Below are 27,562 nucleotides of genomic sequence, written 5' to 3'. Positions count from 1 at the left end.
AATCACTACTTGTCTTCTTTGTGTTGTACAGCCCTCCCCGTACCCAACCGCTACATTATGTGTGCTAATCATAATGCCCCTTTTTCCCCTTATCCCTCCCTTCCCAACCATCCTCTCAAGTCCCTTTCCTTTGGTAATTGTTAGTCCATTCTTGGGTTCTGTTAGTCTGCTGCTGTTTTGTTCCTTCTGTTTTTCTCTTTGTTCTTATACTCCGCAGATGAGTGAAATCATTTGATACTTGTCTTTTTCTGCCTGGCTTATTTAACTGAGCATAATACCCTCTAGCACCATCCGTGTTGTTGCAAATGGTAGGATTTGTTTTCTTCTTATGGCTGAATAATATTCCATTGTCTTTATGTACCATATTCATTTACTGATGGACACTTAGGTTACTTCCATTTCTTGGCTATTGTAAATAATGCTGTGATAAACATAGGGGTGCATCTGTCTTTTTCAAACTGGGCTGCTGCATTCTTAGGGTAAATTCCTAGGAGTGGAATTCCTGGGTCAAATGGTATGTCTATTTTGATCTTTTTGAGGAAACTCCATACTGCTTTCCACAATGGCTGAACTAATTTACATTCCCACCAGCAGTGTAGGAGGGTTCCCCTTTCTCCACATCCTCACCAGCATTTGTTTTTTGTCTTTTGGATGGTGGCCATTCTTACTGGTGTGAGGTGATATCTCATTGTGGTTTTAATTTGCATTTCCCTGATGATTAGTGATGTGGAGCATCTTTTCATGTGTCTGTTGGCCATCTGAATTTCTTCTTTGAAGAAGTGTCTGTTCAGATCCTGTGCCCATTTTTTAATTGGATTATTTGCTTTTTGTTTGTTGAGGTGGGTGAGCTCTTTATATATTTTAGATGTCAACTCCTTATCGGATTTGTCATTTATGAATATATTCTCCCATACTGTAGGATGCCTTTTTGTTCTGTTGATGGTGTCCTTTGGTGTACAGAAGCTTTTCAGCTTGATAAAGTTCCACTTGTTCATTTTTGCTTTTGTTTCCCTTGCCCGGGGAGATATGTTCATAAAGAAGTCACTCATGTTTATGTCCAAGAGATTTTTGCCTATGTTTTTTCCTAAGAGTTTTATGGTTTCATGATTTACATTCAGGTCTTTGATCCATTTCAAATTTACTTTTGTGTATGGGGTTAGACAATGGTCCAGTTTCATTCTCTTACATGTAGCTGTCCAATTTTGCCAACACCAGCTGTTAAATAGGCTGTCATTTCCCCACTGTATATCCATGGCTCCTTTATCACATATTCATTGACCACATATGTTTGGGTTAATATCTGGACTCTATATTCTGTTCCACTGGTCTATGGGTCTGTTCTTGTGCCAGTACCAAATTGTTTTCATTACTGTGGCTTTGTAGTAGAGCTTGAAGTTGGAAAGCAAGATCCTGCCTGCTTTATTCTTCCTTCTCAGGATTGCTTTGGATATTCGGGGTCTTTTGTGGTTCCATATGAATTTTATAACTATTTGTTCCAGTTCATTGAAGAACACTGTTGGTATTTGACATGGATTGCATTGAATTTGTGGATTGTTTTAGGCAGGATGGCTATTTTGACAATATTAATTCTTCCTAGCCAAGAGTATGGGATGAGTTTCCATTTGTTAGTGTCTTCTTTAATTTCTCTTAAGGGTGTCTTGTAGTTTTCAGGGTTTAGGTCTTTCACTTCTTTGGTTAGGTTTATTCCTAGGTATTTTGTTCTTTTTGATGCAAGTGTGAATGGAATTGTTTTCATGATTTCTCTTACTCCTAGTTCATCATTAGTGTATAGGAAAGCAACAGATTTCTGGGTATTAATTTTGTATCCTGCAACCTTGCTGAATTCAGATATTTGTTCTAGTAGTTTTGGAGTGGAGTCTTTAGGGTTTTTTATGTACAATATCATGTCATCTGCAAATAGTAACAGTTTGACTTCTTCTTTACAAATCTGGATGCCTTGTATTTCTTTTTTTTGTCTGATTGCCATGGCTAGGACCTCCAGTACTATGTTGAATAACAGTGGGGAGAGTGAGCAACCCTGTCTTGTACCTGATCTTAGATGAAAAGCTTTTAGCTTCTCGCTGTTAAGTATAATGTTGGCTGTAGGTTTGTCATATATGGCCTTTATTATGTTGAGGTATTTGCCCTCTATACCCATTTTGTTGAGAGTTTTTATCATGAATGGATGTTGAATTTTATTGAATGCTTTTTCAGCTTCTATGGAGATGATCATGTGGTTTTTGTCTTTCTTTTTTGTTGATGTGGTGGATGATGTTAATGGATTTTCTAATGTTGTGCCATCCTTGCATCCCTGAGATGTATCGTACTTGATTTTTGGTGTATGATCCTCTTAATGTATTTTTGAATTTGGTTTGCTAATATTTTGTTGAGTATTTTTGCATGTATATTCATCACAGGTATTGGTGTGTAATTTTCTTTTTATGTGGGGTCTCTGCCTGGTTTTAGCATTAGAGTGATGCTGGCTTCATAGAATGAGTTTGGAAGTATTCCCTCCTCTTCTATTTTTTGGAAAACTTTATGTCTTCTCTATATGTCTGATAAAATTCAGCAGTGAGTCCATCTGGCCGAGGGGTTTCGTTCGTGGGTAGTTTTTTTTATTACTGATTCATTTTCATTGCTGGTAATAGGTCTGTTTAGATTTTCTGTTTCTTCCTTGGTCATTCTTGGAAGGTTGTATTTTTCTAGGAAGTTGTCCATTTCTTGTAGGTTTTCCAGTTTGTTAACATATAGATTTTCATAGTATTCTCTAATAATTCTTTGTTGTTCTGTGGGGACTGTCATGATTTTTCCTTTCTCATTTCTGATTCTGTTGATGTGTGTAGATTCTCTTTTTCTCTTAGTAAGTCTGGCTAGGGGTTTATCTATTTTGTTTATTTTCTCAAAGAACCAGCTCTTGGTTTAATTGATTTTTCTATTCTTTTATTCTTCTCAATTTTATTTATTTCTTCTCTGATCTTTATTACATCCCTCCTTCTGCTGACTTTGGGTGTCATTTGTTCTTCTTTATCCAGTTTCAGTAATTGTGACTGCATCCTGGCAGTTGAGCTATTGAGATCATGATTTTATTCAGCAAGCTATGTGCCTCTCAATTAAGTTAATTAGTAGCTGAAAATGATCCTCTCTCATAATTTATTATTACTATTATTTGCTCTAGTATTGCTAGCTAAAAATTTATTTAAAAAACCTGATTTCTGTTTTGAAATAACTTTTAGCTAATGGGTTATCTACAGGTTGGATATATAAAATAATCTAAATGATTTTTTAATTAAAAAATCATCAAAATTTATAAATCTGCTGTTAGACCCAGGGGGTTAGGGTCCCTGAAGTTCCTTACGATTCCCAGCCTGCTGTGCTTAGTGTGCCAGGACGATTTTGTCCAGCTGCTAAGCCCTTGTCTATTTAAGACTTTTGAAAAGCACCCACTTTTCTTTTGTCCCAGGGGAGCCGACTGTGAGGACCCACCCACAGTGTCCATCTCAGATTTTACTTTTCTGTTTCTCTAATATCCAGTACATCATGCAATGTGTGTCTGTGCTCCCAGTGCAGATTACTAGAGCTGGTTATTTAGTAGTCCTGTGCTTCCACTCCCTCCCCACTCTGATTCTTTTCCTCCCACCAGTGAGCTGGGGTCGGGGGGGTGTTTGGCTTCTGCCGGGTCATGGCTTTGTATCTTACCTTTTTGGTGAGATGCTGAGTTCTCACAGATGTAGATATAGACTGGCTGTTGTACTGTATCTTCTGGTCTCTCTTTTAGGAGTAGTTGTATTTTCAAAAATACATATGGTTTTTGGAGGAGATTTCCACCACCCTAGTCACACCACCATCTTGAGCCCCTCTGCCCACAGTCTTCTTTATTTCACTATATATTTCCTGCTATTTCTTACTTAAATAAATATTCATTTACTCTTATTCTTTTGGACTGTGAAATAGCAATATATTCCCCAGAAGAAGCAGCATGGTGATATATTATTGCCCTGAATTTCATCATTTGACTCTCAACATTGCTGTACTGGGGAAATTGAAGCCTGCCAAGGGCACAGTGTTTCCTCCTGGGATTTCCTGTTGAGTTTTGGTATCTAGGGGATAATGGGAATTACCTTTGCATGCTTCTGCTTAGTCTCCTTGCATTTGGGAATTTGGGAGCAATTAATGTCATCTTTTAATGACAAAAGGAATTAACTTTCTATGTTAGCTATGTTGATAGAATGTACCCAGGTTCAGATGGCAATCTGAACTTCCAAACTTTTGGGAGCCAAATGCTCACTAGGTCTTTAGAGATCTTTGAAGACACCAAATGAAAGAGAAAGAGAAAAAAGAAAACTTTTTCTAGCACTCATAGGAGGAACTTTTATGTCACCATGGAATAGGTCTGATATTCTATATATTGTTGGGATAGGATTAAGTTCTCACTGGTGAAGTAGAAGTTTCTATGGAGGTAGGAAACAAGCTCTATAAAGGGGGCAGTGGATCAATAGCGGGGTAAAAATGTGGAAAAAGCAGATATTAATCTCAATCCCAAAATGGTGCTTCAGAGAGCAATACAAGTTCAGGGTCCTTGAATCTGTCCCAATTTATACCCTTCCTATTAAAAAATATGAGTTAACCACTTGTCTTTTGAATCTGTTATAAAGAGTGAATGCAACAGATAATATGGTCAAAAGGAAGGTCATTGATATAGACTGAACTATTATGTTCTTAATAGTGATAATTCTAGTTGAGATAAGAACAAAATAATTATGTGTGTGTGCATGTGTGTAAGCATGGGTGTGCACATGCTCATGAATGTTAGTGAGCACCCATACCACAAGTATAAAAAGCATAAATAGGTAAACAGAAAAAAAGTTTCCAGAGAGGGTAGAATTTCTATCACTGCAACACAGATAGTTACAGCAAAATTTATAGAAGAAATTTTATGTGATACTCATTCTATCCCCTTCTCTATTCTGCATACTGATGATGGAGAGTATTAAAGTTCCCATGGAACCCAGATCAAGCCTTCACATCCTCTGCAGTCCAATATTGGAAGTAGTCACTACATCAATCAATCAATCATCAAATTTTGCATTCAACTGAAAAGCTATTTTCTATCAAAGTTCAGCAAAGGATTTCTCAATTTTGAATGTTGGTGAAGAAGTCCTTCAGAGATGTTTTTCTTTCTACTGAAAGCCTGGAAAGATTATACTTTTCTTTCTCACTTTCTTTTCTTTCTTTCTGCTGTTTTCCTTGAACAAACATCTATCAAGCACTTACCACATAGTGTTCACCACTCAATACCTTCCCTTTGGGAAAGAACTTCTTCACTTTGCTGAAAGTTACATGGCCCTAGTTTCATCCCACTACTCTGGTCATTCTTTCCTCGTTGCTGCTGCCCGGGTCCCAGTCTAACCCCGTCCCCTTTAGCCTGGGCTGTTGCAGGATCTACCTTAGTATTTGCTCTCATCCCATCCTATCCATTCCCACACTGGAGGCAAGAGCAACTTCATACTGGGTCATGTGATTTCTCCGCCTAAAACTTTCCACTGGATTTTTCTTGCTTGTAAGACAGAAGCCAACAACCCTAAAATGTTTTCTGAGGCCCTGCACAATCCGTTCCATACCTGTTTATTCAGCTTCATCTGCTGCTTTTCTCCTCTTCACTCTCTATGACCCAACCACACTGCTCTTCTTTCATTTCTCAAACTTACCTATTGCTTTCTGCCTTGCAACTTTGAGCATGTTGCCTTGGAGCTTGGAAAGCTCCTTTCCCACCTCTTCGCCCAGCCAACTCTCAGGCACCCTTCAGATTTCAGCTTAGAAGTCACTTTCTTGGAGAATTCCTCTCTGTCCATCTGCTCCACCCCCATACTAGATTTAATTAATTTCAGGGTACTGTATACCTTTTCATCTTTCACCACATTTAATAATTATATATTTTATTTGTTTGATTATTTGATTAATGTCTGCCTGCCCTATTAGACCATATGTTCAATGACTCCATAATGAGTACATGGAAAATGTCTGTTTTGATCCCAAGTGTGTGTGTGTGTGTGTGTATGTGTGTGTATGTGTGTGTGTGATGTATCTAACACATAGCAGTTGCTCAACAAATAGTGGATGCATGAAGCTATGAGTAAATGATTAACTCACTATTGCACGAATGAACAAATACAGATAGTTTTCAATCTCATGGAGAATAGATTAAGTGCATAGACAATAGCATACAATGTGATAAGTGTACTGAAAGGACAAATACAGTGTGCTATGGGAAAGCTTAAGAATGGTGACTAATTTCAATTTTGAGAGGCTGCTATAATAGAGAGGAGAAGGAATTATATAAACAAAGGTGACAATAGGCATATTCCCAGAAATGGAACAGTATCACATTTGTAGCCCTTGAAGGGCTGGGTATAGTAATAAATAAGGACAGAAATACAAGCTGTGGAAATTCAGCTGAAAAAGGCTGTATTTTAAAGTCTGAACTCAAAGTGATTGCAAACAGAGAGACTAAGAATTCTTCCAATTAGCACATCTGTCTTTATTCAAGGAAGTGACTACACAGAGGTCCATCAACATAATAAAGGAGAAAAGAGCGAGTCAACCAATGATGAAAATCCAAATAATGACAGGATAAGAGAATCAAGGTCAAAACGGGTATATTTTTTCCTTTAATTGTTCATAGCTAAAAAAGAATGGTAGGAAACCTCAAGGATGTCATTTTAGTTACAGCTGAGCACTGTTTCTAGGCATTTCATGTGCATATGCGTAAATAGGCTTCATACACACAATAAATATAGTTCATTCTACATTTTGGGTTCAGTTGTTCACAAGCAATCTTTTTTTGTTGTTATGAAATCTCAATTTTAAAAAAGTCAGTTACTGTAAACATATATTTGAACACAAACAAATCCAAAGTACATATGCAGTTGAGCTTGTGATAGCTCAGCCAGTCCACCCACCAGATAGATGATCATGCTTGATCCAGATCTGCTCCTAATGGAAGGTGGGCCACATGGTAGTTGCAAGGAAATACAGACTCAAATAGCTTTGCTGCAGATATGCCATGTAGCTTTCAGGGCTGGGGAAAGTGGGTCCCACAAGAGTCTTTTTTTGATGATGGAGCCTAATAGCACTAGGGGAGAATGTAAATGCTTTCACAGAACCCATTTCTTCCTCGCTGTGATCAACCAGAATTTGTTGTAGGGTAGCAAATGACTGCAGCGTCCAGTGGGAGAAGCCAAGCAGCTGCCACTGCCCTGAAAAAACAGAAGTCAGAAAACACATTCAGCAATGTCAGATGGCTGTGGCCATGACAGAGGCTGCCCCAGACAGCTCCTTTTCCTCTTCATCCTCAGTAAATGAAGTTAAATAACATACGTGAGCACAGTACCTCCCTGATTTCACCATTAGCTTCTCATTTCCAAAGATGCTACATGTTTTTTCTTGAAGTACTAAAAAAAAAAAATGTGTAGCTGTATCTAAAAACAGTGTTTCTTGCACAAATAATTTTTCCTGCTCATTGGGAAACTTCACTTACTTTTCTGAATTAACATTTACAGTTTGACATTTTAGGACACAAATTAGATTCAATGTTAAGTTTAATCTTGGAGAAATTGTTTTTAATACTTGTGAGAAAAATGTGTCTGGTTAAAAGCATAATAACAATTAATGATAAATAGAATGTATTCTTTACTATGGTATGTAACTAGAGAGTGCCATAGGTAAGTATAGAAGATGAACAGGAGATAATCTGGTATTCAGAACAATTGGCTCTAATCCATCTAATTATGTGCCCTTAAATAAATCACTTAACTGCTCTGTGCCATAGGTATCTTACATGTATAGAAGTAGTAGAGACAGAGTCTTAACTACCTTACCAGGATGATATGTTTAAAATAATGTGAGAATACATTTGAGAAATTTTAAAGCACTAGACATATTAGATGATATTATCATCATCATCATCATCATCATCATCATATTTCTTAAAGCTGGCAAAATAATTATGATTATCTTCAGGTACATCTTTAGACTTCATACATTCTTTTTTTTCTTCTTGGTTTGCAATACTTTGGGTTTTTCTAGAATGAGCTTTGCAGTGCATTGGCTTTCAGGAATCATAGTTTATTGGAGTGTTATTTTTGTTTTGTTTTGTGTCAAAGTAAAGTTCTGATACTTTATACATTTGTGAGTGACTTAGACTGTTCACTGGGTAACCATTACTTGTGCAAGATGGCGTTGCACTTGTCTAACATGGTCTCAGTGCTTTCCTGCATGAAATATTTTCCCACTGTTGGTTTCCAGTGCTTACAAGCCCTAGGCATCTTGCTGACTACCACTCGTCCCAGGGAGCCCTGATCTTTGCATAGGTACACCCGCGCCCTCTGCTGGACAGAGTGCAGCAGGTAGCCTCAAGGTCTTAGGCGTGGTTTTTCCTCTTCTATGTCATCAGATCTGAGTAGTCATGTGCAATCCTCATTAAGAGTTTGGTGAAGCCGGTGATTACAGAGGTTTGCGTATGTCATAAATATGCTTGGAGTAGCACCGTGAACAAGCATCTGACTTTTTCACTTGGAAGTAAGTTTCAACAATGCTCATTACAAACTGACTCACATTCACATTTTGGAACACCAGGCCTTCTAGTTGATGTAGTGAACTTTGCTGGTGTATCCTCAAGTCAGAGAACTATTTCACCTCACATGGAATAGAAGAGATGGTCGCTAACAGTTTAAGGGATGTGATTCCAGTGAGATGCAGCTTCTTTGTCTGACTTACTTAGATACTGACTGGTAAGCAATATTCTGTTACTCTGTTTTCAAATACCTGCTGAAAACCTATTATGTATCCAGAAATCTTTTAAATGGCAATTGACAAAATATTTTTATGAAGTTATATACCAATAACCTTGTATGTACTTCTGACCTGCTGAAATAAAATTCTAATAAGAGTACAACTAGGTGACCAACCACACTGGTTTGCTAGGATGGAAGGGTTTCCAAGGATATAGGACTTCCAGTGCTTAAGCAAGTCTCAGGCAGAGTGGAATGGGTTGGCCACTAAATATAGCATTTCCCACCATAAAAGACTGTAATTTGCAGTAACAGTTATTGAAAAATAACCTTTAAATAACATCAAGCTCATCATTAATACTATTATTCTAAACAGTTTCTTCTTATTAAAACCTTGTTGTAACTTATGTGTATGCATACTTATGACTCAACCTATTGAATTGCCATTTACAAAGCATTTTCTTATTACCAGAGATGCTGAACAAACTTAAAATCACAATTATAAATTTGTACTCTGAAAGTCGAAGAAAATACCCATTAGAAAAGACAAGTTCAACCTTGTAAGATGCAGAAAAAGCTTTGGTTATGTAAGATGAAAGACCTTAGGACAAAAAGTGAAATTATACCAGAAAAAAGGTATTTATTAATGAAATCTATAAGAAAGGCAAACAATATTGATCAGTCAGGTGATTTTTACAAATCATAAAAGCTTAAAACTGAAAGGAACTAAAATTCAACTAGCACTTTTTGTCCAAACAAAAAAGTTTCTGCTGGATTTTGATGTCATTTACCTTGACAAGTTATTTAAAAAGTTAGTCTATATTTCTTACTGATAAAAATAACCCATATTTTATTTATATGTGATCCTCTTATTTCTCATCATTTTGCTCTAGGATAAAAAATATTCATTTATCTATGTACTGTAAGGGCTAAAAATAAGCTCAATGTTATTTATTGCTTGACTATTGCTAAAATTGGGAGGTCCTCCAATGACTGCACTTGCAAGTTCTCCTCCCACTTTGCTCTTGTGAGTACAGTCCCCAAGTCAAACAACTGTCCTTACTGAGGGGATAAAGCAGAGTTCCTGCTTATCCCTAAGGAGCAGGTTTCAGTTCCCCACCAGACTGTGGTTTATTCAAACAAGTCAATTATATCCTCCTGTAGGAACCAGAGTACCTCACTCTCTTGATACTAGAAAAACCGCCACCATACATGGCATGTAGTGTCCTCCTTCCTCCCCTAGGCTGTGCACATATGTGACTAATGAACTGTTGTCTTGTCTGTCCAGAGTTGGTGTTGGGGGTTTGACCATCCCCATTACTAGGCGGAAACCCGTCAGTCACCCATGGGGTGCAGAGGAAACAGTTAAAGCAATCCACATCTGTGAATCATACACACCACAAAATTCTTCTCAGTCTTCTCTTTTCCCAGTGATTTCCACCTTTATTCCACAAAAATTACTCAAAGTATAACAGAACTGGAATAGATATGTTTCTTGATTAGGTGCAAATGAGGATCTTATAATCACAGCTGAGGGATCAACGAACTCAAAGCTTTAAGAAGCTAGTTGCTTCATGAGAACTAGGAGAGATGATGGAATGGAGAGTACTGAGAAATTCTGAAGCCAAAGAGTTGAAAGAAAAAATATTTGTTTAGTAATGAGTCTATGAAAAAGAATATCCAGTTCTAAACTCCCCATGATAAAGTAGAAGATGCCATGTCTATTCACAAATCCACAGATAATTTCCTTCTCTATTTTCATTAACAGTTTAATTCTTTTTTCAAACCTGACCTTACATACTAGACATTATAAGAAAAAATAATGATTACCTGAATTCTTTATACCTTCACTTTGCACCTGCTCCCTGACTGATAAGCATATTGATAAACAAATGCCCTGGCTATAGATGGATGTTAAGGATGTTTCAAAGAGTGTCAGCTATAGAAAGGATGTAAGAAACTCCCTGGTCCAACCATCCATGTCTCACTGAATAATGGTTGTGAAAATGAGGTTCAGTAAACTGTCTGTGGTGAGTGTCATATGTCAGTGTCAGGTTTTCAAATTCTCAGCCCCATTCTCTTTCAGCCCCACCTCCCACAAAATTAACTGTAAATTGATTCAATAGCTTGGCTGGGTTCCTAATGTGGTAGCTTAGCATATTCATTGAATGACGATGGAATGCATTAAGAAAGCACAGTTTCCTCGGTCAGACAACATTTCTCTGTGAAAAAACAATAGAAATTATAACTATTGAGAAGACCCCAGAATTCATGACATCCACAAATTAAGTGGTCAATAATGTTATCTGCTATCTTTTACATTTGGTGAAATTTGGACTGACCTATGGTTAAATACACAAAATTTCAAATTCCATGGGATCAGCACAAACCAGAATTGAACCTGTGTATTACCTGCATCTATGTGATAATGCAAACTACAAGGAAGAATAAAGTCAACCAGTAAAAGCATGAGCTGCAAGCCAAAACTGAACCAAAAATAGAGCCCTAGGAAGTAGGAAGCTGTTCTACAAGGATGATCCAAAGTTGAGAATGGAATTCTTTGCAAGGCTAGACTAGACCATACCAACCAGCACAAAGAAACTGAAATAAAGGGGGACATTCCACACAGCTAGGTGAATTTCAAACACACACACATATCTCTCCTAAAAATATGCACCCCCAAAAAGCACCTCTAAATTATAAGGACAGGACAGGAAGGAGATACGGGTTTGGGGTATCCTCCTGCCACCTCAAGAAATGTTGAAAAGTGAACTTGAGAAGTCCAGTTACTTTCTATCATGTAGCTATTTTCAACTTTTTTAAAATTCATGTTATGTCATGAAATCTACACTTTGGAGGATTTTGCTGAAAAAAAATCACATTAACATATGAGTGTATGAAAATAGCTAACATGTCTGAAAGTAGTTAATTCTTCTGAAAGATGTAAGTATACATGAAGGGTTGGCAATATTAAGACGTTTTTGTCAGAGTTCTAGTTAGGAAAATGAGAGTAACTGTACCCAGCTTTAGCCCAGATGAAATCTCACCTTGAAAAACTAGGAACAGTGAAGAAAGAAAATGATTGAGCAGACAGGCTTCCACAAGTGGGAAACTTTCCCAGCCAAATTTCAGTGACAGCCAAAAAGACGAGGCCATTTCCAAAAAAACTAACTCGCAAATTAATGGTGATTTATTACTCAGAGACCTGACATTAATTAAAGCAAATTTAGCAGTATCCTTATCACTTCAAGTTGATGTTATTGCAGTTGGCTGGGAAGAGAATACAAATTACTGAGGCAAGGGCCACCAGTCAATCATGTCCAACTAAGATCCTTTCTACACAGTAAAAAGGTTCCTGGAACTCTTGAACCCCCAAATTAAATTATGTGGAAGGACCCTAGCTTAATTGTCTTCGTAATCTTGGGCATCTATACTTCTCCCAAGAGTGACTGAGCCTTTTAAAAAATTCCACAAGATAATATATGATGAAAAGAGAAATGACCTTAAGGATTTGAGGGTAGAAGTGTACTTGGTTAGTGTAGTTTGACTTACAAGAAAACTACAGACTTGATTTCATACATACTGAATAGTAACTTGGATACAAATTCTTAATAGGTAATATTTTAATTAATGTATTGGAGAAAGATGGTAATCTGATTTAAACATTTATTTTATTTGCTTTTATGACAAACTTCAATCCTAATTCACAACTTTCAGATGCCTAAGAGGCCACAGACAAAACTAAAACTAATATTGGGAAATATTAAATTCCTTTTTTACATTTTCTAATTATCAACCAATACTGATCTCCAACTTCTGCGTATCTTCAAAAACGAGATGCACACACTCTAAGAATTTAGTGCATCTGTCATATTTTAAAATTATACTTTAAGCATTTTGGTGCTAAATAGGAAAGTGAGACTAAATTGCAGCATATTCTTTTTCTTTTTCAAATTCTCTGAATTAATCATTCAGGTAATATCAGATTCATCTGGGAGTCACATCAGACCCATCACTAAAGTGACTTAGTCTCAGCTTGGAAAACTCCACTGCCACACCTCCTGCCAGCAGCTGTCACTTATATTTCCACACAGTTCCTGGCCAATGTCACTGAAAGTTACAGTACTGAGCTCTTGCTATGGAGTTCTACTGTGGATTAATTCATTGTATTGGTTCTCACAATAATCATGTAAGGTAGGTACTAATATTACCCCAAAGTTTACAGATAACTAAATCAAGGCAAAAAAAGTTTAAGTAACTTATAAATAGTCACACTATTACAAGGAATAAAGCTGAGATTTAAGCCCAGGCATATTAATTCATTTGCTGTATAAAAAGTTTAAAATATGTATCTCACAGTTTCTGTGAGTTGGTCTTCCTTGTGGTTTAGCTGGGTCCTCTGGCTCTGGGCTTCTCATAAGGAATTGCACTTATTTCGATGTTCAGCAGAGGGTAGATTCACTTCCAAATGCCTATGGTCGTTGGCAGGAATCCATTCCTCACTGTTATTGGACTGAAGGCCTCACTTCCTTGCACACTACTTCCTGGAGGTTGTCCTTTATGGGTCTCTCCACAGTGTGGCTCAGGATACGGCAGCTGGCTTCCAGAATGAGCAAACAAAAGAGAGTTCCAGAAAGAATGTGAGCAAAATGAAAGTCACTGTCTTTTACAACCTAATCTTGGAAGTGACATCCCTTAGAAACAAGTCATTAGGTACAAGACACACTCCGGAGGAAGAAATAGAATAAAGTGTGAATATCAGGAAGTAGCGATTGTGGAAAATCATTTTAAGAACTGTCTACCACATCAAGCATAGCTTCTTTTTTTTTTATATCGTTAATGTACAATTACTTGAACAACATTATGGTTACTAGACTCCCCCAAGTTTTTTAAAAAAATGATTTTTAAAAATTTATCTTAAGCCTTATGATTATGTAATTTGCAAATATGAGCTGATGGTAACATGTGCTCTACCTTAAACCTTCTAATCAGTTTGTAAACCCCCATTACCAATCATGTGTATACAGCATTCCTACAATTTTATGTATTTTTTAATAGCTATTAATGAGCAACTCTGAATTACAACTCAGTGCAACTTACATAGTAAACAGTTCAAAGGCAATTTCTAACTTGTTACTGTGGCTTGAGTTCTGACTTGAAAAGCATCTAAACTTATAGATCATCTACAAATGTGAGAAGTGTTAAATATTCTTTACTTGATATATATAAACCATATCAAAAGGCAACATTTTAGATGCAGGGAATTTTAATGAACTTGAGATAGGGAAGACAAAATACAGGGGGCATAGCCATCTTTTCTTCGGTCTTTGCCTTTAGACAAAACTGATAACAAATTCAAACACAGGTGAATGCTGCTCTGCTCCATGCAACAATGCAGGGTTTTTTTCTATATTTAAATACATTCATATATCCAGTTACATATATCTAAAATATAAAACCAGTATTCTCTAGGTTGTAAAATGGCAATCAACACCTTTGTGAAAAGTTGGACACAACTAATCCAACCAAGTCTTAATTTCAGTTATGTCTTTACGGGGAAGTTGTGCAAGTCATGATAGCCATAATGAACACATTACTCTCAAAAATCAAAAAGTGTGATCACATTCATTTAAAAACCAGCCAATTTTATTTATGTCACTGTTTAACAAGAGTATTCTGTCAGCCATTCATGATCTGAATTCTGGTTTATCAAATCAACTACAATATGGCACCTATTTTTAAAAAGTCATGAGACATTTCTATCTTGTAATAAACAAGGCAGTGGATATTCTTATTAGTAGGATTTTTGAAATTAGCTATCAAGTGTGCCCCTTCTCCATTCTTATCAATGCCAGCTGAAAGGTTCAGGACTCCCCATGACCATCCTCACTTCTAACACCAACTACAAGTTTGGAGGTCTCCAAGACTACCCTCAGGTTTGATAATTTGTTGTAAGAACTCAAAAAAGCCATTATACTCATAATTCTGGATTATGGTAGGAAAAGAATACAGACTAAAGTCAATAAAAGGATGAGTCACATAGGCAGGGCAAAGAGACACCAAGATAAAGAGCTGGAGCTCTTAGTTGTCCCCTCCAGGCAGTGGAGCATAGACGATGGCTACTTCTCCTAGCAATGATGTGTGACAGTATGCATGGAATACTGCCAACTGGGGAAGCTCACCCAAGTCTTAGCATCCTGAGTTTCACTGGGCTTGGTCACATAGACATGCTTGACTTTCCACATGGCTGACCTTAGCCTCTATCCCCTCGTATGTGGGTCAGAGTGGTACCATGTTGCAGAAGGTCCTCCACCATAAATTACATTGTTAGTGTAGACTGTCTAGCATGACCCAAGGCCTCCAGGTAAGCAAAGACACTCATATAAGGCAGATATTTCAAGGGCTTGGAAATCACTTCCCAGAAGTGATGGTGAAGGTCAAACCTCTCTCTGGGTAAGGTTAAGTCTTTACGGTGCACCGGCCAAGATCACTGTTGTTTCAGGATGTATTTCTTAGGGCTTTCCAAATATGCCATCAGTGTCTCCTATTCCCAGATGATTCCTTTGCCCTTGTTGGGGAACTGAGCTCTTTTCTGCTCCAACAGATCAAACAGCCAAGTGCAGATTTGGTTCTCGCTCTTGCCTTGCTTTTCCATGGTGTGGCATTGGCCACACTTTTGGAAAAATAACCCTTAGCCCTTCTCTAAACAGCCCATTTGCACTTTGCTCTCTGGCTACATGACCTATAAGGTTCCCATTGGAAGATGGACTTGTCACTGTCTCCTAGGCATGTTTTTAGCCGCTACATCATCTCCTTAGCTTGAATTGTCCCAACAGTAGCACTTGAGCTGAGAACGGGTGTGCAGGAGTACCTTTGGGAGATGATGCCAGGAAATAGGAGTGAAGTTGAAGGAGATGTGGGATGGGTAAGAGGAAATCCAATAAGAGTGTGATTTTGTGATTGCTGCTGAGGAGAATGGGACATATTCCACTAGGATCTCCTGAGAAGTCCACAGAATGCCTCTCAGAATTGTCCACCTGGAAAAGAAAGGCAAACGTAAGAGCCGAATCTTCATGATCTGTTGTAGTGGAGACAGATCAGGCCCCAGGTCCTCTTACACAGATACCAACAAAATGATGGGCAGGGAACATTGATGCACAGGCCTATATCCCCCACTGATTGAACAGTACACCACTAACACTCACACTGACCACAGCCTTGGGAGGAGACCTGGAGTAGAAGTCAAAGGTGCTGTGTTAGACACCTGGAGTGCTCCCTGGGACTCTGCTCCAGAAGTGGCTGAGCCAGAGGATAAGCTTCAGCCACAACTCTGTTACATATCCCAGTGGCTCACGAATGTTGAATATTATTGAATCAATGGGAGAGCTAATAAAGAACACAGAGTTGTGCACTCATAGCAGAGATAGGGGGTGTGGGCCTTTGTACCCTTACCAAGCCCCTCCCATGATTCTCATACACCGATGTTTGAGTATTACTTACTGTACTCTATGTTGACCCTCTAGGGAGAAGGCAGCCTTAACAGGAATTGAAGTTAGTTTTTCAGTCAACCTGAACACATGGCAGGTCTAGTGTGTGCTCTGGGCTCCCCCCTTCCCTCCCTAACCCCAGTCGGGTTGGTCCAGTCCAATGTAATTGTTGCTCCTGCCTGTTCAGCTTGAATCTTGACTGTATTTAGCTCTTGTCAACTCTCTCCCTCAAAGAAAAGGAAAATTATGTTTAATGAACATCTATGAACTAGCCAATTTGACAGTCATTTCAGAGATATGCATTCCTTTAATTCTCATGACAACCCTATGGTTTAGGTGGTGTTATCCCTATTTTTCAGATGAAAAAAGTAAAAGCTCAAAGAGATGCAGTTGCATATCTATTGTGGACTGGATTAGAAAACAGGTCTATTCAACTGCAGAGTTCTCTCATCTATCACACTTGCTATTATCATACAATAACCTGCATTAACTACACCCAGTACCCATCTGTGCTCTCTTAAATCTTGAAAAGAAAGAAACTAACCTAGTGACGCAAACATTTTAAATTGTAGAGGTCAGACCACAGGCTCTTTTCACACTGACCTATATGAAAAGCAATACCTGAACGCACTTTGGCTGAATGGGTTTATTTAATGGAAAAGGCATCGACTGAGCACCAACTATGCACCAGGCACAGTGTCAAGTGCTGTCCATGCAATATCTCTTTTTCTGTTCATAGTAACAGGGCATTGCCATCTCCTCCATGATGTCTCAGGACAACACATGTATCTTCCTGCAACAAATTGTCCCAGCAGTTTTATTAATCAGAAAACAGATCTTTACAAAACATACAAGTGATAAAATGAACCAAATTTTATTCAGATTTCTTGCTGGTCTTATCAGATCTGTTTGAATTTCCATTTGAAACCAGAATAAGGCAGTACTTATTTTTGAAGTTCAAAAATTAGGACTGAACTTCACTTATTTATTATTCACATGCTTTGAAATAATTTTTAATTGTAAGTTTAAGTACCTTTTAAAGTGTTTAAGAAGGAGTTAAAATATATCAGTATTTAATGGCAGTTTGGATTAAATCTTTCAATGTTTATTTTCATTCTGTATATTCTAATGTGTTCTTTCTCATTTCCCCTTTGTTCTAATACATGAAAGAGTCTATGAGCATAATATAGCATGTCTACATTTACTACTTCCTACCTCAAAAAACAGCAGTTCCATTCACTCCAGCACTCATATGTCCATGTGAAATCATTAATCTTTTTCAGAGCTGTTCCAGACAGTCTTCAAAGCAAATGTATTTGGTATATTACTTTGTATTCCTTGAACAGACAGCAGCATAGTTTTTGACAGCTTATTTTCAACAGTTAAGCATGAAATCGTTGTAAAACAGTCCAAAGGCATTTAGTCTGGTGTTAATGATCTGTTTTGACTCTTTCTTGTCTACAGTGTCTGATGTTTCTGTTTCAACTTCTGCTGCTGAAGATAAGATGACATTTGATAGTTGGGTTCATCCCATGAACAGTTTAATTTAATTACAGAAGGGCCTGATTTGCTAGATTAAAAGGTCAAATATTATAAAATTCATTTTTGGGGCAGAGATTTGAGAGGCCTGACCAGTACAAAGTTCATGCAGTTGGATGAGATCAAATCACTGTGGAAACGAAGCAAAGTTAAAAAAACAGTGACCATTCTCATTGGAGAAGGAGAGACACATTCAAATAGATATAAAGGACTGAATATACAATACTTGTAATCTTTTATTGTCAGTACTATTTTTTAGCATTTTGAGAGTTGTCATCAGGACTATTTGGAAAAATAAAAGTCAGATTTAGGGAGCTAAGCTAGGACCATCTTTGTTTTAAAATAGCATAAGACTTCGAGATATTATGAAAATAAAAGTGCTCCTAGGTAGCACAGGCAAGAACTCAATTTCTCCCCCTGCCCACCATTTTACCTCAATCATCACATACAAAACCTGCTGAATTTTAATTGAGAATAAATGTCTTAAGACTTTAAAAAATGGCAATGAATTCCAGATAGCTGTGTTTCATCTCAGCCCACTGAAGATGATGATGAGGAGCAACATGAGCCGACGCTTCTGAACACCTTTAAGGGCACGCGGTGCCTGAGTGATGAGGCCTGTGTCCATGGCACCAAGGTTGACTTGATCAGCTGATTTTGAAACAGTTTGAAATAGTTGAGTGACTACTTTATACCAAAGAACACAGAAGTGCAGAGGTACAGCTGATTAGAAATGAGTTCAGGGCTGCGGGAGCGTTAATAACAGTGCATGAAGGAGAGAGAGAGGAGCACAGTGCAAGACAGAGGAGAGTCTCACGGACTCTCAAATTTTGGCTTCGTTCCACAGATCAAATGTTGACCAAAGGATAAAAGAGGATCAAAAATGACGCAAAGATTCTTGGCTGGAGCTCCTGAAAAAGGGGCCGCTTCATTAGACAACATGGTGAGAGAAATGTGAGGAGCCACCGGCACTGCAGCTCCATCAGAAACTCCTCCAGTTTATCTTCGGGATTAAAGTTGCGCCTGCATTGATACATCCACACATGAATTTCCACTAGGTGGTGAGATGACACAGGAAGATCATGCCCACAAAACTTGATCTTCTCCGACCCCAGCCCTACTTTGTAAAAACCTAATTACAAAATCACTTGATGAAGGGAACGTGTAGATGTAATATGCTGGGACCTCCTTAATCCCTTTGATGCAGAATCGGACTTGAAAAATTAATACGAACTGATTGGGACAGAAGTTCTGTTGCATGAATTGAAAACTGGCTCAAAGACTGTAAACAAAGGATAATGACAAATGCGGTGCAATTAAGGAGGAGCAGTCAGGTTTTCCATAGAGGGAGTGTTCAGAAGGCATCCATGAGTCAGGATTTGAGTTCATTTTTGGCTAGGAACGGTACTATCTACCAAAGAATGAAGAGCCTGTGAACAAAACTGCAGCCGACTCACAATAGAAAGGAGGGTAAACATAAATAAAAGGGAATCACATTGGGTTAAAGGAATGCTAGAACTATAGAAGTGGAAAAGCAGCTGAAAATTACTATAAATATGAGAAAATAACAGGGAGATATTCTTCCCAAACTCAAAGATTTTGAGCATACATGCAGATAAATTCAAATGGTCTAGTTTACCTGATATTTTATCAATTTCCTGAGTTTTCTGCTGATGGCTTAGTATGTATTAGAAAAAAATAATAATGCATTTCAGAGTAAACATTCTTATGTTTAAAAAGTTTTACAGAAATATTTGTTTTCCCCCAGCCCTCCTGCTCTCAGGACCCAGACCTTCAGGCAGAGATCATTTTGTGTACTGATTTACCAGCTGAAAAATCAGAATGAGTACAAAGTTGAGAGCATTTGTAGCCAAGCAACCAAAGAAAAAAATGACAATGCTGATGCAGTTTGTTATCTGTGCCTAGAGCTTATGACAACTGGTACTTTTTAATGTAGAGAATGAGAATCTCCTTCCTATATGAGATTAATCAAATGACATATTGATTGCATTTCTATTAGGTGTTGCATCCTTTACTTTTTAAAAGGTTTTCGGTTTTGTTTCTTTGAGAAGGGAATTCTAACTAATAAAATAAAGAAAGAAAATTTCCTTTTCCGAAGAAGCTTACTCACAAGTGGATTCTTGGAATTTCAGTGCTCAAAAGGACCTAAGGGTTCGGACTCCCTTCTTTCCAGCCAAGAACTGGACTTCACAGGGAAATAGGCCTCCCCGGCTTGGGGTAGTGTGGCTGGTGAAGCGCCAATGGGCATGCCTCCATGTGTGCCTCCACGTAACCGCAGCCAGGAGACCCAGGGGAATCTCTCACTTCCCATACGCTTCCACCACGCCTGAGATCTCATTTCACCCCTGCCCGTCCAACCTGACTGGGCCAAGCTCAACAGAGGCACATAGTACTTTTTGCAGGCATCTATTCTGGACCCCAGACCAAGCCGGCTGAGCAGGCCAAGCCACAGCCGGTAGCGCCGTCAGGGCCCCTTGCTGTGACAGGGTGAATATAACACTCTCGGCCAGAGCCTTTCAGAACTTTGGGGCCACTTAATCCCGCAGAGCTTTTCATTCCTGCCATCCTTGGCCTGCAGCCTAGATCCGTGCTCCTGCGGTGGTCTGTGCTCTCTCACCCTGATCCCCATCCTACTCGGTTTCCTCCCCTGCGAGTCATCTTCCCATCCCCACCCCACTTTCCTGTCAGCCTCCTGCCTTGGCTTGCGAGGCTCCCGCTGCCTGTCCTGCCTTTCCCTGCCTGCTCCACCTGAGGACACCCTCTGCTTTTCAACACTGATCTCAGTCATCATGCCCTTCTCTGCAAAGGAGAATCATCACCTGCCTCCTCCCAGCCTTGCCCCACAGAACTAGCACTCTCTCCATTTTTGCCTCCCTTGTAAGTCTTAATAGGAGCATAAATGGAGGAAATTGCCAATTATGTGGGGCAAGGCAGCTATTGTAGCTGTTTAAATGGGTAAAGAATTTCTTTGCATGTCTGCCTCCTCTAGGATACAATCTCTCTGAGGCCCTAGACTTTGATTTTTGCTCCCTATTGTACTTCAGTGCCTACAGCAGTGTTCCCTAGCACACAGTAGGCTCTTACTATATACTTAACTAAACAAATATCTCTATTGAACCATTAGCTTCTTGGAAGCAGGAACCATGTCTTCTCTCCACACCACACCACAGTTTCTAGCACATAGGGCTAGATGAGCCTGCTAGATTCTTTCCACAGTGCCATCTGGAACTCTTATTTTACAGAAAATTAATTCCCCTTTTCATTCAGACACTTCACCCTGCTCGCCCTCAATCTACTTCCTGTTTCTTAAACCTGGTTTTCCTGTAAGATGAGACTTCTTTTTTGTCCTCTTGAAAAGAGGTTGCTCATCCACACAGCCTCTTTTCCCTGGGACCTAAGGTCAGCCGACTTCTAGGTTCCGATTTCAACTTAATTTTTCTCCTCATAGACAAAATCATTGAAAGAGTAGTCAATACCCCTGTCGCCAATCAGTCTGCAGCTCCCCATCTCCACAGAAATGGCTCTTACTAGGCTCACATGCAATGGGCAATTCCTCAGCCTATTTCTGACATCTTCCAATCCTCAGCTCATGTGTTTCTCAACTTCTCCATAATATCAGACATTTACTACATGAAGCATTTTCCTCTCTGATTTGAGTCTTTTTCTCCTACTTTTCTGTTGTAACTTTTGCAAACTCTGTCTCTTGGAAGCTCTTTGTCTTCTAACTCTTTATCTAGCATTTTTCCCTGAGCTAACCTGATCCCTAGTTTCTGGTTAAACCATTGCCTTTACAGTGATGACTCTCAAGTCCACTGTTCTTCCAAGGCAGAGTCTCATTTATCCATCTGTCCCTGGAGGCCTTTTGGGTAACCTAAGCCACTTCAAAATCAACCATCACGAAGCTGAATTCATTATGTGTCCTCCAACCCTTCTCCTTCTGTGGCATTCTCTTAGTCAAAAGTGCACCCAGTTATCCTGTTTTCCTAGAAACATGGAGAGAATTTCTAGATAACCACCAGTCTTTTCCCCTCAGGATCCAAATTCTGTCATTCCACTTCCAATATTACTTTCATATACATCCTTTCCTCTTTCTCCCTATGACAAATATGTGAAAGTAGTCTGCAGTCACATTTCTTCTGTTTAACAAAGATAAGAATGATTTTGTGTGAGTATTTGCAATGTGTCTTCTTCCCCTTTGCAAGAAAAATTAAAAGCCATCTGCTATGCCCATAATAATAATGAGTCAAAAGAATTGGAAATTGGAAATAACCAGAAACAGGACCAATGGAGAGAAAAGGTAGTGAGGGGAAAGAACATATCCAGAAAGTCAAGGAGAGGAGTGGAAAAATCCTGGAGTCCACTTCTGAACTAAGGGTGGGAGAAAGTCTTGGGTGTAGTTGTAGGGTTTGAGGGAGATAGAAAGATGGCTTTAAAATTAAAAAAAGCATTTTTATGACCTATTCCTGAAATTATAATAGTCTTGCATTACATTAAAAATTCTTGGCTCCAAAATTTGTATTTACTTGACTGTGACATCTCAAAAGGCTAGACCACAGGATGACCACGGTTACTATAGGAGCTATGCATGGACTGTTGCAGTAGTCTTCTACATAACATCCTGGATACTCCATTTGAACCTCCATCTGCTTATCAGAGTTACATTTTAAAAATGAAACTTGAACATAACAATGCCAGGTTTAAAATTTGTCAGTGATCTATCCAAACAGTCACAAGTTCAAGAGTCTAATTTAGGCATGACTGTCCTTTCTGCTGTGACTCTTGCTCAACTGCTCAGCCAAAGCTTTAGGCATTCCCTGGAACTGAAAACATCCCAAATAACAACAGGCCCCTAAAAACACATCTCCTTGCACTTGATTTTTTTTTTCCTACTTCAAATGTTCTCTTTTCCTTCTTCACTTCACTGATTCCTATGTGACTTCACATTCTGTACAAATGAATGCTTCTAAAATACCTTGGCATCTGAATCTTGAGTCAGATGATGGCCCCATCTTCCCAGTAATCATGCCATTTTATGACCCATCATCCCTTCCTCCTCCATAAGACAGCCGACATTACCAGTTTGATGTTTGCCTGCAAGATCTTTTTCAGAGCATTCATAAACACTGTGTACAATGTGTACATAAAATATACATGTTATATTTGACAAAATTGGATCACAGATATTTTAAAGCTGATCAGCAAGAATATATACAGGACAATAATGAGGATTCTTTTGAGCAAAAAGATGAAGACCTTCTACAGCAAATAGCAAAATACAGTATCTCACAATGTAAACTGAGTATTGTGGACATATGTAAAATTTCATATATACTAGTGGATCTGGGTAGCGTCCATGAATGATAGAAGAAATTAGAAATAGTCTAAAGTCAGTATTTAAAATCATGAATGAGTTATTCAGTAAAGAAAGAAAAACTAGCTAAATACTTGTTAAAGAAAACTTAAATTCCTACCTCAAAATAAATAATATTAATCTCATACGAATTAAATACTGGATTAATTAATAATTAATGAATGGTTAAATATGGATTAGAAAATAAAAATAAAACCATAAAAGTACTTGAAAAAATATAGGAAATTACTTCTACTATTTTAGAGTAAAAAAATTCTCCTCTTAGCGTAACCTGAAGATTAGACTATTTAAAGGAAAAGCTACATTATTTGCTTGTAAAACTGTATTTTTTTCATGGTAGCTGTTTCTTTTAAATATTGTGAAATATGGCTTTTCTGTTTTGCCTCTGGCCTTTTCTCAGTAAAAATTACACTAGAGCTATTGCTTCAATCATACAATTCGACAAAATCTTTATAGGCCAACAATACTGCTCCCTGATTTTAAGCTCCAGTATTTACATGAATATCCCAGGTACTGAGATCTTTTTTATATAATTTTTCCACCTTGAGATTCTGTGATTTTTGGCAAATTTTATGATTTTCATAATTTTTTCTATGTTTTTATCCCAATCCTCATGGTTCCCAATTTTTTCACACTTGTCCCTTTGTGGATATACAAAACAACTGATCCCATTTCTCCATAGTTGTAGAATTTAAGAATTTAGCAGCCCTGATTTTCTGCTCACCCTTTCCCCTTAAGACTAAATAACTGTAGTTCATAGGATTTCCACTGATGACCTGTTAAATATATCAAAATGTTTTCTAAGTCCTTTACTACTCCCTGTCTCTTGTTTGATCAGAGAACAGAACCGAAAGGGCACCCTGAGATGGAAACTTAAGAATGAAAAGTTGGAAACTTGTACTGAAGTTTCAGGCTTGAAAATCAAGACCTTGGCACCGAGCAACGGAGGGCAGAATTAGCTAACAGAATTACAGAGTGTATCTACGTTCAACCAGTAGACAAGTGCTCTCAACCACAATCTGAAGAGATCAATGTGGGAAAGAAGGTATAGTCAGAAAGTCATGAGAGAAAGGTGAACATTTCTGTTAAAGATGAGAAGACCTCAAGAAAAACTCATGTGTTGCAAGCACTTAGCAGAAGGACTTAGAAGAGGACAGAAGGACCTAATATAGGATCATGAATGTGGCTGGCCTGAGTGGCTGATGTGAGCCAATTTTTCTTTCTGTCTTTTCCTGCTCAACTTATTACTCACACTCAGGAAACTCTGACATTTCTCCAGGTTCCCTCTCCCTCTTAAATGATAGAATTGAACATGGAGGTTAACTTTGGAGTAATGAAATATAAAGAAGTGCCCAATTTTTTATTTGTCTAGAACAGGGGTCAGCAAATTTTCTTCTGTAAAAAGACAGATAGTATATATTTTAGGGTTGCAGGCTATACAATCTCTGTCACAGTTATTCAACTCTGCTGTTGTAGCACAAAACAGCCAGAGATAATATGCAAAAGAATGGACGTAGATATATTCCAAAAATTGTTCATTTATAAAAAGAGGCAATGAATTTGCTAACCTCTGGTCTGGAATTTGGTTGTATTAAATGTTGTTGCTCACACTTATTAGATCCTAAGCTTGTTTTTGGAAATATTCTTATTATACCCAGGTTTTCATTATAAAGATATTTTAGAAAGAATTTGATCTATGATGTTTTAATAATGTTTCCCTAATATTAACTGCAAAGAAATTTGATTTTGATTTTCATAATATATTCTCTCATTTACAACTGGGCACCTAATGTGGCTTTTTTACTTCAAATCTGTGATTTAATATTAGTGCTGATATGAACAGCAACAGTAAGGGTGAGCTGAAAACCATTTTTCTCCCTAATGAAGATCAGTGAAATATATTTTTTAAAGTGATGTTAGATGTTAGATGTTAGATGTTTTGCTGGTCATCTATTTCATCTTGCACTGTGGCCAAAATAAGAAGCATTTACTCTTTTTAACTTTTATTTTTTGTATGGTTTCCAATAAGAAATCACTTTCCAATTCCAACACCCACACAGGATGCTAAATAAACCTGTGGAGACAAACTCCATGCAGAAGTTCAAGAGGCTTAGTGATCAGTTATTTGCTAAAGGAGCAGAATATTACTTACTTGCAATATTGCTTATAGTTCTTTAAAGAAAACAAGAAAAATTAACAAGGGAAGAACAGTGAGGATATTGAAAAGGTCCCAAAGTGTATCAAGCATCTACAAACAAATTTAATTTTCTCAGTCAAAATATGGCAAATGGTGATGAATAAATCATGTCCCTCTCTGTTCATATGCTCCATCAAGTTACTTGTTTTGAGGAAAAATGAGGACTGCTACTAAAGTGCCCTCATTTATTCAGTTGCTATACTTTTTCTTTTTAGGATTTTTACTTATTCATCATTACTGCTTTTTTACCACTTTTCATATTTCAAGGGCTAAACAGCAATTCAGTTCACAATTCAATTCAGTAAATATTTACTGAGTGCCTACTGTGTGCCTGGTATGTTCTAGGTGATTGAGATTCAACAGTGAAAAAAGCAAAGATTCCTTTTCCCTGGAGCTTCCAGTCTAGCGAGGACAGTAAATAAACCATAAATGCAACAAATAGTAACTCATTTATTTGAAGACACAAATGACTGAAGGCTGGGACGGGGGCAGGTGATCAAAATATCTGACAGAGATCAAAGTATATCTCTTTGAAAAAGTGAAATTGTGAGCAAAGACTTGAAGGAGGTAATAAGTTAGTTAAGAGCATATTTGGGTAAGAACATTCAAGCTAAAGGAAATAACTAGAAGGAAAGCCCAAAAATACAAGAGTCCCTGGAAAATGGAAACAAAGAGAACAACAGTGTGGCTGGAGTGAGTTGAGTGTAAGTAGGGTTGGTTAGAAGTTCATGGATTATAAGAAAAGTGATTGAGGCTGGGGCACACTTTATGGCACTCTAAAATCTGAATGGAAAGTATAGTCGTTGAAGGATTTCAAACAGAAGAGACAAATGCTCTGACCTGTGCTTTAACAAGATCATTCTGGCTTCTATTTCGAAACTAAACTAAAGGAAAGTCAGGGTAGAGGGACAAAGACTAATTAAGAGGCTATTGCCATAATCCTGGTAAGCAATGATAATGATTCTGGATCATATGAAAATAATCAGATTCTGAATAGGAAACAAAGGACCACTCTTTTCCCAACTGATGCATTTGAGGACCCAGCCGCCAAATGGAACTGGCCTTATTAATTACACCACTTACTCGAGTGCCCCATAGCTCATAAATATGTACTGTTTTTCTCCTGATATTCCTAAAGACTGGGAGACAGAGTGGAAAAAAAATTCAGATAGAGAAGAGAAAACTTTGAAAACGAATATTACAAAATTGTAGACGGTGCTAGAATAAATGTGTCAGTCAAGTCAGGTTGAACATGTGTGATCCAAACATCGGAAGCTAGATCACCCTAATAATATAGGATTTGGGACAACAAAAGATAGATACCATGGTGAAGAAAATTCTAGTATGTGGCTTTATCTAAAAATGTATTATAAGAATTATGTACAAAACATTACAATTACAAGTTTATTATATCTGATACATTGGTTAGGTATTAGTTATCACTGCACAACAAATTTTCCCAAAACTTAACAGTTTTAAACAAGAGACATTTATTATCTTTAGCTTATGTGGGTGCAGAATCCAAGCATGGGTTAGCTGTGTTCCTCTAGGTCAGGGTCTCTCGTAAGGTGGCAATCAAGGTATTGGCTGGGACTACAGTTAAATCAACTCTGGTAAGATCCACTTCTGAGCTCACTCATGTGGCTTTTGGCAAGCCTCAGATCCTCCCTGGTTGTTATCTCAAGATACTACTTCCTTTTCATATGGGCTTCTCCATAGGGTGGCTCAACACTATAGCTTGTTTCCCCTAACCAATGACAGAGAGAGAGAGACAGAGAGACAGGAAAGAAAACACCCAGATGGAAGCCACAGTCTGCTATAACCAAATCAAGGAAATGGCTCTCCATCTGCTATGTTTTACTCATTAGAAGTCCACAGTGAAGGGGAAGAAATTATAAATGCCACTATGTACATGGTATAAAAAATATCTTTTTGAGAACTTGCTTTCAATTCTTAGGATATATACCCAGAATTGGGATTGATGGATCATATGGTAATTCTATTTTTAATTTTTGAGCAAATGTCATACTATTTGCCATATCACCAGTACCATTTTACATTCCCATCAATAGTACTCAAAAGTTCCAGTATCTCCACACCCCTACCAACACTTGTTATTCTCTGTTTTTTTGATAGCAGCCATCCTGATGGGTATGAGGTG

Source organism: Manis pentadactyla, chromosome 1 (assembly GCF_030020395.1).
Source record: "Manis pentadactyla isolate mManPen7 chromosome 1, mManPen7.hap1, whole genome shotgun sequence".
NCBI lineage: Eukaryota > Metazoa > Chordata > Mammalia > Pholidota > Manidae > Manis > Manis pentadactyla.
This window is presented reverse-complemented; position numbering follows the sequence as displayed.